This window comes from Indicator indicator, chromosome 27 (assembly GCF_027791375.1).
Source record: "Indicator indicator isolate 239-I01 chromosome 27, UM_Iind_1.1, whole genome shotgun sequence".
In the NCBI taxonomy this organism is placed as follows: Eukaryota; Metazoa; Chordata; class Aves; order Piciformes; family Indicatoridae; genus Indicator; species Indicator indicator.
This window is the reverse complement of record NC_072036.1, coordinates 4073835-4086847: the sequence shown is the minus strand read 5'-3', so window position 1 is coordinate 4086847 and position 13013 is coordinate 4073835. Positions and strand designations below refer to the sequence as shown.

At 46.3% G+C, this 13013-nt stretch overlaps 1 protein-coding gene across 2 annotated transcripts in view; it reads left to right on the top strand.

Annotated features, from left to right (window-relative positions):
* The first annotated feature begins 3436 nt into the window (after positions 1–3436).
* NCOA7 (nuclear receptor coactivator 7) overlaps positions 3437–13013 on the top strand; it is a 51308-nt gene continuing 41731 nt past the window's right edge. Inside the window, exon 1 of one of the 2 annotated variants that reach the window (XM_054393091.1) lies at positions 3437–3680. The gene's annotated coding sequence lies outside the window, so the exon portion shown is untranslated. The remainder of the gene's footprint in view (positions 3681–13013) is intronic. The other variant, XM_054393092.1, reaches the window with a different exon arrangement.

The window sequence follows — 13013 nt, the reverse complement described above, 5'->3', positions numbered from 1 at the left end:
GGGAACTGTTACTTTTGTCATAAGGATTGTTGACCTCTAGAGAGGTTTTTATCTCTTTATACTTATTTTTGTTTTCCCTGCAAAAAAAAAAAAAAAGAGTTCTGTGTTTCCACCAGCAGCTTTTTGCTGTTGTTTTGAGATGCTACATTTCTGTTACAGAAAGCTTGCTTAACAGAGTTAGTGACCAAAACAAAGAGAGTAGGAATCTGAGGTGCAATGGGAGTAGAAACGGGGCTGCCAGTGGGTGCTTGCCAGTTTCCCTGTGCTGCAGCAGGTGATTTGGGTACCTTGTGATATGCACAGCTACAGGAAAGTTGAGTCACTAGAGTAAAACATCAGGGCCCTGTCTTGTTTGTAAGTCTGGAATCAAGCATAATAAGGATCTGCCTCTTCAGTGGAGAGAGCTGCTCTGCAAAGGCTTTGCGTTTGCAATGTGTTTTGTTTGCTGTTTTGCCACAGCAGCCTTTGATCAGGACTTGAGCATATTAGTCAAGAATAAGCTTCTTTTGCATACACAAATTTTCATTAGTCTAAACAAAGCACTTTGTTATTATTCGCTTTTATCTTGTAGAAATCCCTGGGGGTTGTTTTCGTCGGTAGTCAGGACCTGATCTGTGAAGTTCCACACACACATTCAATCTATTTTGCTATACACAGCATGAGCTGCTCCTAGTTGTCTTAGAAATGCATGGGGAGAACCACAGCATCCTCACTGAACTTGTAGATCATTTTGGTTGGAAAAGCCCTTTAAGATCATCCAGTCCAACCATTCTCAAACTCTGCCATGGCTGGTGCTAAAACAGGTCCCTCAGCACCATATCTCTGCCTCTCTGAAACGCCTCCAGGGATGGGGATTCAACCATCTCCCTGGGGAGCCTGTTCCTGTCTTTGAGAACCATTTCAGTGAAGAGTTTTCTTCTCATATCCAACCTAAACCATCCATGAGGTGGCTGCAGAACATCAGTCTCCTGATGCTGTGTTTTGGGAAGCATTTAAGAAATGTGTGTACATGCATGGGTGATAGACACAGCTTTTGCAAGACATGCTTTTGAAACGTTTCACTGGAAAAGATTGGCCATGTGGGCTGAGAAATTGACCTTATCAAGAGGTCTGAAGCTGGATATTGTAAGCTTGGAAACTGTTTCTAATGTTTATTTTAAAAACAAAGAAATGAAAAAATGAGGGTAGCCTGGACTGTCTTCCTGTAGTTCTCCAGCGTTTTGTATATGTGCTTGTCTGCTTTAGGCTGAAAAAATACCCTTGATGGTGTGTAAATAGGAAGGAAGAACTTGTGCAATGCTGCTTTATATGAATAACTTCACATACTAAGTTTTCCCTTCCAGAGAGCAGTGCTGTGAGATCCTGTAACCTTTCCCCCATTTGTGGTGACTCAGTGTCTGCGTTTTCTCTGCATAATTCTTCCTGTGCATTTAACAAAGTTTTTAGCGTCAACAAGATGAATATCCTGCTCCCTCCCTTAGGTGCCTTGTGACTAAGAAGTTAATGGACTGGAGAGAAGGAACATTAGATAAATTAGTTCTTCATTTTCTGTGGTGTGTGTCAGTGACTCTGAGTGAGGACTGCTTTAGTGGTGCTGACCCTCGGCATGTGAAGTCAGCCTTGGTTCTCACTAAGCAAAGAGTGCTGAAGATGATGATTCACAGATTGTGTCCAGTTGGAAGGAACCCTCAAAGGCCATCTTGTCCAACACTCCTTCAATCAGCAGGGACATCTCCAACTAGATTAGGCTCCCCAGGGCTACATCAAGTCTGATCTTGAGTATCTCCAGAGAGGGAGCCTCAGCCACATCCCTAGGCAGCCTGTTCCTGTGTTTCATCACTCTCATTGTGAAGAACTTCAGTCCAACGTGTATCTCCCCTGCTCCAGTTTCAAACCATTGCCCTTCATCCTATCACTCCAAGCCCTTCTAAACAGTCCCTCCCTGGCCTTCCTGTAGGTCTCTTTCAGATACTGAAGTGTAGCTCTGAGGTCTACCTTCTATTCTCCAGGCTGAACAGCCCTAATTCTTTCAGCCTGTCTTCATAGGAGAGGTGCTCCAGCCTTCTAATCATCTTGGCTTGGTGGCCTCCTCTGGACCCACTCCAGCAGGTCCATGTCTGTCTTGTCTTGGGGGTCCCATAGCTGGACACAGCACTCCAGGTGAGGTCTCACCAGAGCTGAGCAGAGGGGCAGAATCACTTCTCTTGATTTCCTGATTTAGCAGAAAATATCACATTAGGATTCCTGAAGCATCTTTCTCACTTGAGCTGTACTTTTAGGAGTCTTCTAAACAGAAAATATTCTCATTAGTGTAGTGATAAGTTGGAAGCTGTATAGGCAGCTCATGAAGGTTTCTCTCAGAAGATCTCTAGCAGCTGGAAAATGTTCCCACAGGAGCAGTTTGTGGCCGTGTCAGTCACGTTGTGGAAGGAGCTGCTGGGTGACACTCGGGAGTGCCAGGTGGTTGTGCAAGAACAGATGTGGAGTAGCATGAGTGGCCACTGGGACATAACCTTGGAGAAAATGGGAAGAAATAACAAGTTTATATCCAAACAAGGGGCTTTCTAAAGCTGGAGCAGTGGACTGTGAAATTATGTTAGCTGTTGCATCATCATACATCATGATCTGAGGTTTTATCCTAAGTTTCATCTTGAAAACAGAATTCTGTATCTTGTTTCTGTGTTTATATGCATGGTGGTTTAAAACAGTGCTTTTTGTTTCTTTTTATCCATTCCTCTTCCCCAGTAAACAACAGCAAAAGCTTTATAACCTTTCTGGTTATTCTCAAGAAGATATCCCTTAGCATCCGGTTCTGGTGTCCTCAGCATAAGGAGGACACAGAGCTCTGTTGGAGTGAGTCCAGAGGAGGCCACAAAGATGATCCAAGGGTTGGAGCACCTCTGCTGTGAGGATAGGCTGAAGGAGCTGGGGTTGTTCAGCCTGCAGAAGAGAAGACTCCAGGGAGACCTTAAAGCTGCCTTCCAATACCTGAAGGGATCCTACAGGAAGGCTGCAGAGGGACTTTTCCTAAAGGTGTCTAGAGACAGGACAAGGGGGAATGGTTTGAAGCTGAGGGAGAGCAGGGTTAGACTGAAGCTGAGGATGAGGGTGGTGAGACTCTGGAATGGGTTGCCCAAGGGAGGTTTTGAATGCCTCAAGGCCAGGTCAGATGAAGCCTTAAGCAGCTGAGTCTAATTGAGAGGTGTCCCTGCCCATGGTGGGGATGTTGGAGTAGATGAGCTCCAAGGTCCCTTCCTAGGAACCTAGGCCATTCTATGAATTTACTGGCACAAAGGGTTTGGGGTTTGCTGACTTGGAAGGACTTCTGGTATTAAATTAATTTTTTTTTAAATCAAATTAGCAAGTGAGTTAGTGTGTCTGTAGAGGTTGGCTGCTTCTTAATGTTGTGGCTTTTTTCTTTATGCATAGCTTGAAAAAGAAAAGGCAAGCCAAACCAAACACTGAGGCTGTCCCTGCCAATTCCCCTGAGTCTCCTGTTTCCAAAGCATCTCCTGAGAAAGAAGAGGAGAAAGTTATTTTGGAGCAAATCAGTTCCTCGGAAGACAACTGTAAATTTGCTGGGGAAAAGGAAACTGCTCCGGACAAAGAAAAGAAAAAGAAAAAATACAATCAGCTGAAAGACATCAGACGCACAGAACTCAAGAGATACTACAGTACTGGTGAGTTGTCTTCATGCCACGTGCTTGGAAATGTGTTTTGATAGCTTGGTGATGTCCTGGTGTCATATTCTGTAGGCCTCTCTTAAGAGGACAATTGGCTTTGGATAGCCACAAACAAAATTAGGTAGCTCTGAATACCACCTGCTTACAATTTTAACCTTGCAGCTCTCTAAACATATTTCTTGTTTCTCAGTTCTAAAATGTGGTGGTGTTACAGGCAGCCATCAAGGTTGTTACTGCCTTGCATTTTAATTGTTTTAAAGGTTTGTCTTCCATGTTTTGTGGCATTGGGGCTCAGGGGTTGTTTGTTGCTGATGTATGCTGTTTAAGATTTCAGTCTTAATTCATATTCATTTTCTCTGCTGAAGTGTGAACAAGTTAAGTAAATGAACTACATGTTTTAAAACAAGATGTCAGGGATCTTGTGTGCTGGAAAACTTGTTTCACCCTCACTCCTCCCAACAGTATCAGTAGCTTGGTTAATCACAAATACCATTTTTAGATTTTGACTTGCAAGCAATTCAGAAATCAATTCATGCATAAATCTCTGAGATGAGTCATACACATCTCTGTTTACAGTTCTGGATTGTAATTTGTTAGGTATTTCAAAGATGATTGATGAAGTATATCTCCTTCCAAATTGTCTCTTGGTGTTTTGTAGGAATCAACTCTTAGATTAAGAAAACTCTTGATTCCATTTTGTAAGGAATCCTTTTCTAAACAGAAGGAAGGGAACAGCAAATGGTAACTGTCCTCAAAGCAAAATTCTTTACTGTTCACACAGTGTGTGCATGAATGGCTGACTCTGAAGGAGTCACAGAATTGTTTGGGTTGGAAAAGCCCTTTCAGACCATCCAGTCCAACCATTCTCTAACTCTACCACGGCTGGTGCTGAACCATGTCCCTCAGCACCATATCCCTGCCTCTTTGAAACTCCTCCAGGGATGGGGATTCAGCCACTTCCTTGGGGAGCACGTTTCAGAGTTTGGAAACTGGAGGTGGTGGTGCTTGCTGCCACACCTGGTGCAGAAGAGTGTTTAGAAGACGGGCAGGAGGCAGAGGCGCAGCGCGGGGGGGAGTGGCTCCTCGCTATGCTGCACTAATGCCTGCGGCCGGCAGGGGGCATGGCCGAGCTGAGGAGGAGCTGAGAGTCCTCCACAGGGAACCTCAGGCATCATCTCCCCAGCCAGGGTTGTTCTCTGCATCTGCCAGCGCTGGGCTGGCACTGTTAGAAACAACCTGGTGGTGTGAGCTGTTGATGGCTGAAGAGCTCCCATTGCCAGACCTCTCCAGCGTATCCTCGTGTTTTCCTTTTCTCTGGGCACTCGTATTGTGCCACTTGTAGTGGCTCTGCAGTTGTGGAGTAACTTGTACAATTCAGTCTCCAAATCTCACCCTGTAAGGCATTGCTTTGCAGATCATAGAATCACAGAATCATTTTGGTTGGAAAAGCCCTTCTATGATCATTGAGTCAAACCATTCTCAAACTCTACCAAGGTTGGTCCTCAACCATGTCCCTCAGCACCACATCTCTGCCTCCGAAACACCTCCAGGGATGGGGATTCAACCACCTTCCTGGAGAGTCTGTTCCAGTGTTTGAGAGCCTTCTTCAGTGAAGTTTCTTCTAATATCCAACCTGAGCCTCCCCTGGTGCAACTTGCTATAACCCTGTTTTCCTGCCTTGAACAACAGAGGTGCCGATAGCGTTCGTTGCCCTTTCCTGAGGGCAAAGGGCAGTAACACTTCCCTTTCCCCTTATTTTTACTACATCTCTTGGTTTATGGAGGAGTTGTTTCCTTAACTTTGTCTTACCCTTTCTGCTGCTGGTGCTGCAGCAATCTGCTTTCAGGCTTCTCAGAATGTGGTCAGTCTGGCACAGTGTGATGGCTGTATATGGCAGTGCCCAGGGTGCTGTCCCCTTCTTCATGGGATAACTTAGCTGACCTGCTTCTGCAGCTTGCCTGCTTGGTTCAGGCACACAGGTTTTGCTGGAAGGTGTTGGCTTGCTAAGATTCAACATTATTTTTATTTCTCTCTTTTTCTGCTGGTTTTTTTCCTCTTTTTTTTTTTTCTCTCAGAATTTTTCTTTTTTCCCCATGTGTTACAAGCTCCAAAACACTTTCACGAACATGAGGTACGTTGCAGGAACCCAGCAGCAGAGCTGTCATAGCCAGGAAGCAGCAGTTTCTTGGCTCTGTAGCAGGATGCACATCTCTGGGGATAGACCTGTTACAGAATTATATAATCATAGGATGGTCCAGGCCAGAAGGGACCTGCTAAGGTGATTCAGTCTGACCTCCCCGCCATCAGCAGGGACATCCCAAACCACACCAGGCTGCTCAGGGCATCGTCGAGCCTCACCTTGAATATCTCCAGGGAAGGGGTCTCAACCACCTCCCTGGGCAACCTGTTCCAGTGTTCCACCACCCTCATAGTGAAGAACTTCTTCCTGTTATCCAATCTAAATCTGCCCTTCTCTAGTTTGAAACCACTGCCCCTTGTCCTGTCACCACAGGCCTTTGTAAACAGTCTCTCTCTGTCTTTCCTGTAGTCCCCTTCAGGTACTGGAAGGCTGCTATTAAGTGTCCCTAAAACCTCCTTCTCTCCAGGCTGTTAGGTGGACTCCTGTGAGATTAGGAAACCAGGACTCCTGTCAGGAATTGCTAAACTGGATGAAGATGATCGCTTGTGTTTTGCCCCTGAAGACAGCGCAACAGGCAAAACTGTGACCTTCTGAAAGCAGGCAGTGTACCAGTGGTGCAGCTAAGGCTTGAGCCTAATTAGGCTCTGAATTTCATCCATGTATTTGTTCCAGCACAGCATATTGTGGTTTTTATACCAGAGCAGTCCTAGATTGCACTGATTTTGGCTGAAAACAGAAGCGATTGGCAGATGTGAGGAATGGGTCTCCTTTAAAGAGTGCTTCCTAAAGGAAAGTTCCATTTAGGTGACTTGTCCCATGTCACCCAGTTGCTTTTATCAGCCAAATCAAACGGAGTTGGCTAGCTTGTGGTCCTGCTCTATACTCATACAGCCATACTTACTCACTCACTGTATGCTGTTCATGTTCTTCAGCACACGAGTGGGAGGTGAGACTACAAAACCTCCTCCTGTTGTAGCTCTGATTTCTGTCCAAAACAATCAGGAGTCCTAAATGGTGTGAGAAGGGACAATACTTTGTGCCCATTTAATGAGTTAGTGTACTGCATGTTGAGCAGAAGGTGCCAGAGTGTCTCCCCAGAGTCCAGAGGCAGAAAATGGATGCTCTTTTGGCTTCTTCCTCCCTGCCACCACTTGGGCAGGGGGGATTTGGGACTAGCACGGCATGTGTGCAGTGACAAAGCCTCTGAGTGTTCTGGGTAGCTGGCCAAGAACAAATGTTAATAAATAAAACAAGAGAAGGGCACAGCAGTTTTCATCACTCATAATGGGGTGAGATTTGCCCTGACTGGCATGGAACCAGCAGAGGCAACTCCCATGCAAGGTATCAGCAGTGCTTTGTTTCAGAGTTGAAAGCTGCTTGCAATGCAATGGAAATGTATAAGCCACTAAATTTAACAGAAAGGTGGGGCATTTACTGAACCCCCTTTGCACACTAGCTTGTAATAATGAGGTCATTTGCTAATAGGCTTAATCTGAGTGTATTGAGTTGAAAATTGAAACTTCTACTGCTGAGTTCTAGTTTTGTCTTTAGTACTGCCAGGTACAGTTATTCAACAGCAGGGTGCAGCTGAGGACTTCATTTAGATGTTAGTTGTAAAAAGGTAGAGTTAGAAGCTAAGTTTTTAAGTTTTAGAATTTAAAAACTAAGAAAATCCCTATAAATTCTTGCTGGTTAATTAGCTAACTGTAATCAGCGTTAGCCTCTGGAGGCTTGGTCAGCCCTATTTGTGTAGCAAAGCAGCCTGGAGAAAAGAAGGCTCTGGGGAGACCTTACAGCTACATTTCAATATCTGTAGGGGACCTACAGGAAGGTTGGGGAGGGACTGTTTAGAAGTGCTTGGAGTGACAGGACGAGGGGCAATGGTTTGAAACTGGAGCAGGGGAGATTTAGGTTGGACATCAGGAGGAAGCTCTTCACAACGAGGGAGGTGAAATACTGGGAGAGGCTGCCCAGGGATGTGTTTGAGGCCTCATCCCTGGAGACACTCAAGATCAGACTCGATGTGGCCCTGGGCAGCCTGATCTCGTTGGAGGTGTCCCTGCTGACTGCAGGGGGTTGGACAAGATGACCTTTGAGGGTCTCTTCCAACCCAATGCAATCTGTGAATGTGTGATTTACAAACTGGAGTATTCTTTTGTTAAGTTTCTTAGTAGTACAACAGTAAGAGGAAGAGGATCTGAATTTTCCCAAGTGCTGAGACCTTGCTTTAGCCTTTGTGTTTTGGGCTGGCTTCAGGCAGCAAAAATGAGAGTAGATATAAGGAGTAGTGAAAAGGGAAATAATTTGTTTCTTCCAGAATCAAGATCTCAAAATTGAAGCATCATAGGAAGAAGTTTATTTGATTGTTATTGCCTATGTATGAGGAGTCCAAATGAGGAGTTTGGAATAACTTACATGTGAGTGTAAACTGGGAGTAGTGGACAGTGACTGTTTGGGAAGCTTCAAGCAGTTGGGGGCTGAAACCATGTGGAAAGGATGAGGTGGATGAATGGCTGAAAGGCAGCTGGTTTCAGCTCACTTGTTTTGGAATAAGAAGAAATGATCTCAAATCCCAGTGGATCAGGGTTAAGGCCACCAAGTTATATTCAGGCTGGGTTGTTAATTGGTGTTTACTAGAAGCTATTGTCTTCAGGCAGGAGAATTGGATCTGAGCAGTAAGTACCAGAGGTAATGCTGTTAGCACTGAAAATTTGGATGGAAACATCTTAATGCTGCTTGAGCTCTCCCTGTGTGGAATCCTCTTTTAATGATCATCTTGATGGATGAGCTGTTTGTTGTAAAACTTAACTAAAAGACACAGAGAAGTGTTTTGTGTGTAATCCAGAGGTATAGCCTATTCTTATTGAGACAGCAAATGAAAAAGAGTTACAGTGGAATTTCTGTCACTTTTAGGGGGAGGAAATGCCAGGATTGGATATTTTCTAAATGGTATGTTCAACCCTAGCAGTTACTCAAAGTAGGATTTAATATCTTGACATCTCTTGATCTGGTCTGCAAAGGTCAGTTTCACAGTCTCACAGTACATTAGAGGTTGGAAGGGACCTCAAGAAATCAAGTCCAACCCCCCTGCCAGAGCAGGATCACCCAGGGTGGTCTGCACAGGAATGCATCCAGGTGGGTTTGAAATTCTCCAGAGAAGGAGACTCCACAACCCCCCTGGGCAGCCTGTTCCAGGGCTCTGTCACCCTCACTGGAAAGAAATTTCTCCTCATGTTGAGCTGAAATGTTCTTCTATGTTCAAGCTTGAACCTGTTGTTCCTTGGCTTATCACTGTGCACCACCAAAAAGAGCCTGGCCCCCTCCACTTGACACCCACCCCTCAGATATTTATACACACTGATCAGATCCCTCTCAGTCTTCTCCAGACTAAACAGCCCCAGGGCTCTCAGTCTCTCTTCACAGGGGAGATGCTCAAGTCCCCTAAATCATCCTCGTGGCTCTCCGTTTGTTGGGTTCTGTCCAGCTAAAACTGGACTGCTGAAAGAACCAGGTGCATTTCCAAAGGCTCTCTCTTTTCCCAGGGCCTGGATTTTCAGGAAGAGCGAGCACTTAGGTTCTTAACTATATTTAAATGCAGGTGCACTGAACATCTCTGTAAAGTGGCCCCTGAAGGAAGGGAGGAAAGGTGTTGAGCTGTTGGGCACATAGCACACAGTGAGGCTGCAGCAGGATTGTGTGCAGGAGGGGAAGGGGAAGTGTGTTGGGAGAATTCGTGAAGGGAGTTGCCTTATTTCTGCTGGGGGTGATGAAGGGAAGTGTATAATGAACTGGAATTGTTTAGTCTGGAGAAGAGGAGGCTGAGAGGAGACCTCCATTGCTCTCTGCAGCTCTCTCAAAGGAAGTTGGAGTGAGGTGGGGGTTGGTCTCTTCTCCCAGGTATCGTGGAACAAGAGGAAATGGCCTGAAATTTTGTCAGGGGAAATTTAGGTTGGAGATTAGGAAAGGTTTCTTTCCTGCAAGAGTGATCAGGCATTGGAACAGGCTGCCCAGGGGAGGTGGTGGAGTCACCATCCCTGGAGGTGTTCAAGAAACCTGTGGCCATGGCACTTGGGGATGTGGTTTGATGACAATGGTGGTAAGCTGAAGGTTGGACTCTCTCTTAGCGATCCCTTCCAACCAGAACGATTCTGTGATGCTATGTCTGTATGGTTTGACACTCCCTCCCTTCCAGCATCCACTGGCTCATCACATTTGGGGTAATCTGAACTTTCCCAGGTTGTGCCAGCTGCCTGCTGGGTCTTGTGCTTGCTGAGTGCAGGTGAAGTTCCCCTGAGTGCCTGCAGGGGATGAGCAGCTCCTTGGAGCTGATTGTTGGCAGTGTATCTTGTCTCAGGGAAGAGGGTTGGAATCTCTTGCAGATTTTTCTCTTGAGCATTTCCTGGGAGGGATGTCGACCAGTCAGACTGGATCCTTTGCCTCTCCCTGACCCAGATTTTCAGGATCCATGCCCAAGATGTCTGCAGGGTAGTCCTCTGCAGCCCCCAGGTATGTCAGTGCCCTAGTTTCTCTACCCTCCCAATGACTCCCAGCAGCTCCCTGAGGATCTCTGCCCACAGGGAAGAGGTAGAACATTCCCTTTGCAGTTTCAAACATGAGGTGTACATTTTTATGTCTTTCAGGCAGGAATATTCATAAGCCAAGAACATAAGGAGCACAGAGATAGTGCATTTGAAATAATATTGCAGATCTTCTGGTCTCCAAGCAGAGTATGAGAGACTCATTCTCAGGGAGTCTGCATAACTCAAGCCTGGTTTCCTCAGGGAGGGCATTTCTTTTTCTCCTCTTCCAGAGGTTCTTGAAATAGACTGCTGGAAGTTAACCTGAATGCTCTGCAAACCAGAGCTCCTTTCACCTGCAGCTGATGACGACACCAAGTTAAAGCAGATCAGTTTTGTTTTGTAACACTGTGGCTCCCAGTTTTCCACACTGATGTTTCTTCATCTCTCATCAGCCTGTGGTGATGTCTGTGTTGCAGCTTGTCAGGTCACACTTGGGATCAGCAGTGTGTGGAAACTGAGTTGCTCTTTGCTACAGCTCCTAGGCTCCGTGTGATGAAGTGCTGGCAGGAAGCAGCACATCAGATGCTGATATCATCTGGGTCGAGGCAATCCCAAGCACAAATCCAGGCTGGGCAGGGACTGGCTGGAGAGCAGCCCTGAGGAGAGGGACTTGGGGGTGCTGGGGGAGGAGAAGCTCAACATGAGCTGTCAATGTGCCCTTGCAGCCCAGAGAGCCAAGCAGAGCCTGGGCTGCATCAGGAGAAGTGTGGCCAGCAGGGCCAGGGAGGGGATTCTCCCCCTCTGCTCAGCTCTGCTGAGACCCCACCTGGAGTACTGCATCCACTTCTGGAGCCTCTGTTCCAAGAGGGCTATGGACATGCTGGAAGGTGTCCAGAGAAGGGCCATGAGGATGAGCAGAGGGCTGGAGCTGCTCTCCTAGGAAGACAGACTGAAGGAGTTGGGGCTGTTCAGTCTGGAGAGGAGAAGGCTCTGAGGTGACCTTCTTGTGGCCTTCCAGTATCTGAAGGGGGCTCCAAGAAAGCTGGGGAGGGACTTTTTAGGATCTCAGGTAGGGACAGGACTGGGGGGAATGGAACAAAGCTGGAAGTGGGAGATTCAGGCTGGAAGTGAGGAAGAAGTTCTTCCCCATGAGAGTGGTGAGACCCTGGAATAGGTTGCCCAGGGAGGTGGTTGAGGCCCCATCCCTGGGGGTGTTTGCCTTCCTAGGCAAGCTGCTGTGTCTTCAAGCAGCACCATGAATAAAGGCAATAAGGATCTGTTGTCCTATCAGTTTTCTAAACTGCACATGTCTCATTTTGTGATACCTAAGTATTCCCTCCCTCAGCACTGCTCTCTCGAGAGGCTGATTTTCCTCATACTCTATTGTCTGAGTGCTTGATGTCAAATCAAACACTCAGAAATTTTATGATAATACTTTTCTGGTAGATGCATTTAGGTACTGACACTTAGCTGAACAGGATTCATAAGTAATTGAAGTTTGAGGAGAGCAGATTAAGACTGGAGATTAGGAAGAAATTCATTCCAGTGAGGGTGGGGAGACACTGGAACAGGTTGCCCAGGGAGGCTGTGGATGCCTCTTCCCTGGAGGTGTTCAAGGCCAGGTTGGATGAGGCCTTGAGCAACCTGGGCTGGTGGGAGGTGTCCCTGTCCATGGCAGGGGGTTGGAACTAGATGATCTTTCAAGGTCTTTTCCAACACAAACCATTCTATGAATCTTTGTAATGCTGTTTGTCAGACCACAAGAAAGACCAGAGTGCAGATGCTCATCCATCCCTCTCCAACATGCTTCTGAGCCTACTTTACACTCAAAGTGAGTAAAAATTCACTAAACCTTCTTTTTTAATTCATCCCCATATCTTTTGGAATAATCACCAACCCTTTTTTTACCTCCACCTTTGTACAGGACACCTGGAACTAGCTCTGATTGTCACCACATCCCTCCTCTCAGGGTGTGTTCTCACAGGCATTTGAAGTCAATCTAAGGTGTCCATGCTGCTGCTAAAAGAGGATGTGTTGCCTATCTTTGTCTTGATCCCAGCTGGCTGATCCCTGGCCTGGCCTTCAGGTGTCACCAGCCCAGAGATTCAGGAGCTGGTTTCCCTGGGCTGGCGTCTAGTGACCTGAGCCAGTGCAGTGCTGGTGGCAGGAGGCATGAAAGAAGAAGGTTGGTGAAGCTGCACCTTTTGGCAACTGCTTCATCACAGCTTAAACTGCTCATGGAGCTGTGCCCAAAGCCAGCAGTGCTGCACAGGGACTTCTGTTGGGTCTGCTTTCAGGGGGGAGCTGTGCAGGGTCACCTGCATTAAGCCTCTCTCACTGCCAAGGAAAATTTATTGAACAAATTGAAGTCAAATGTGTGAAAGGGTTGATTTCAGACTAAGTAACTGTTAAAAGAAAACTCTGTCTAATGTTTCATGTAAAGAATAACAAACACTACCACCACAACAAAAAAACAAAACCCACAACAAAACAAAACCAACCAAACCCCCCCCCAAACAAACCTAAAACAAAAAGCCCCCTGAACAACCCAAAACCCCAAACATTGTGCAGTTTCAATCTTATACTGGGGATTTCTAGTGTTCCCTGCTGGAAGTCTGCCTCTCCTCATCCCTACCACTTTGAACTTGAATGAACTCCATCCAACAGAGG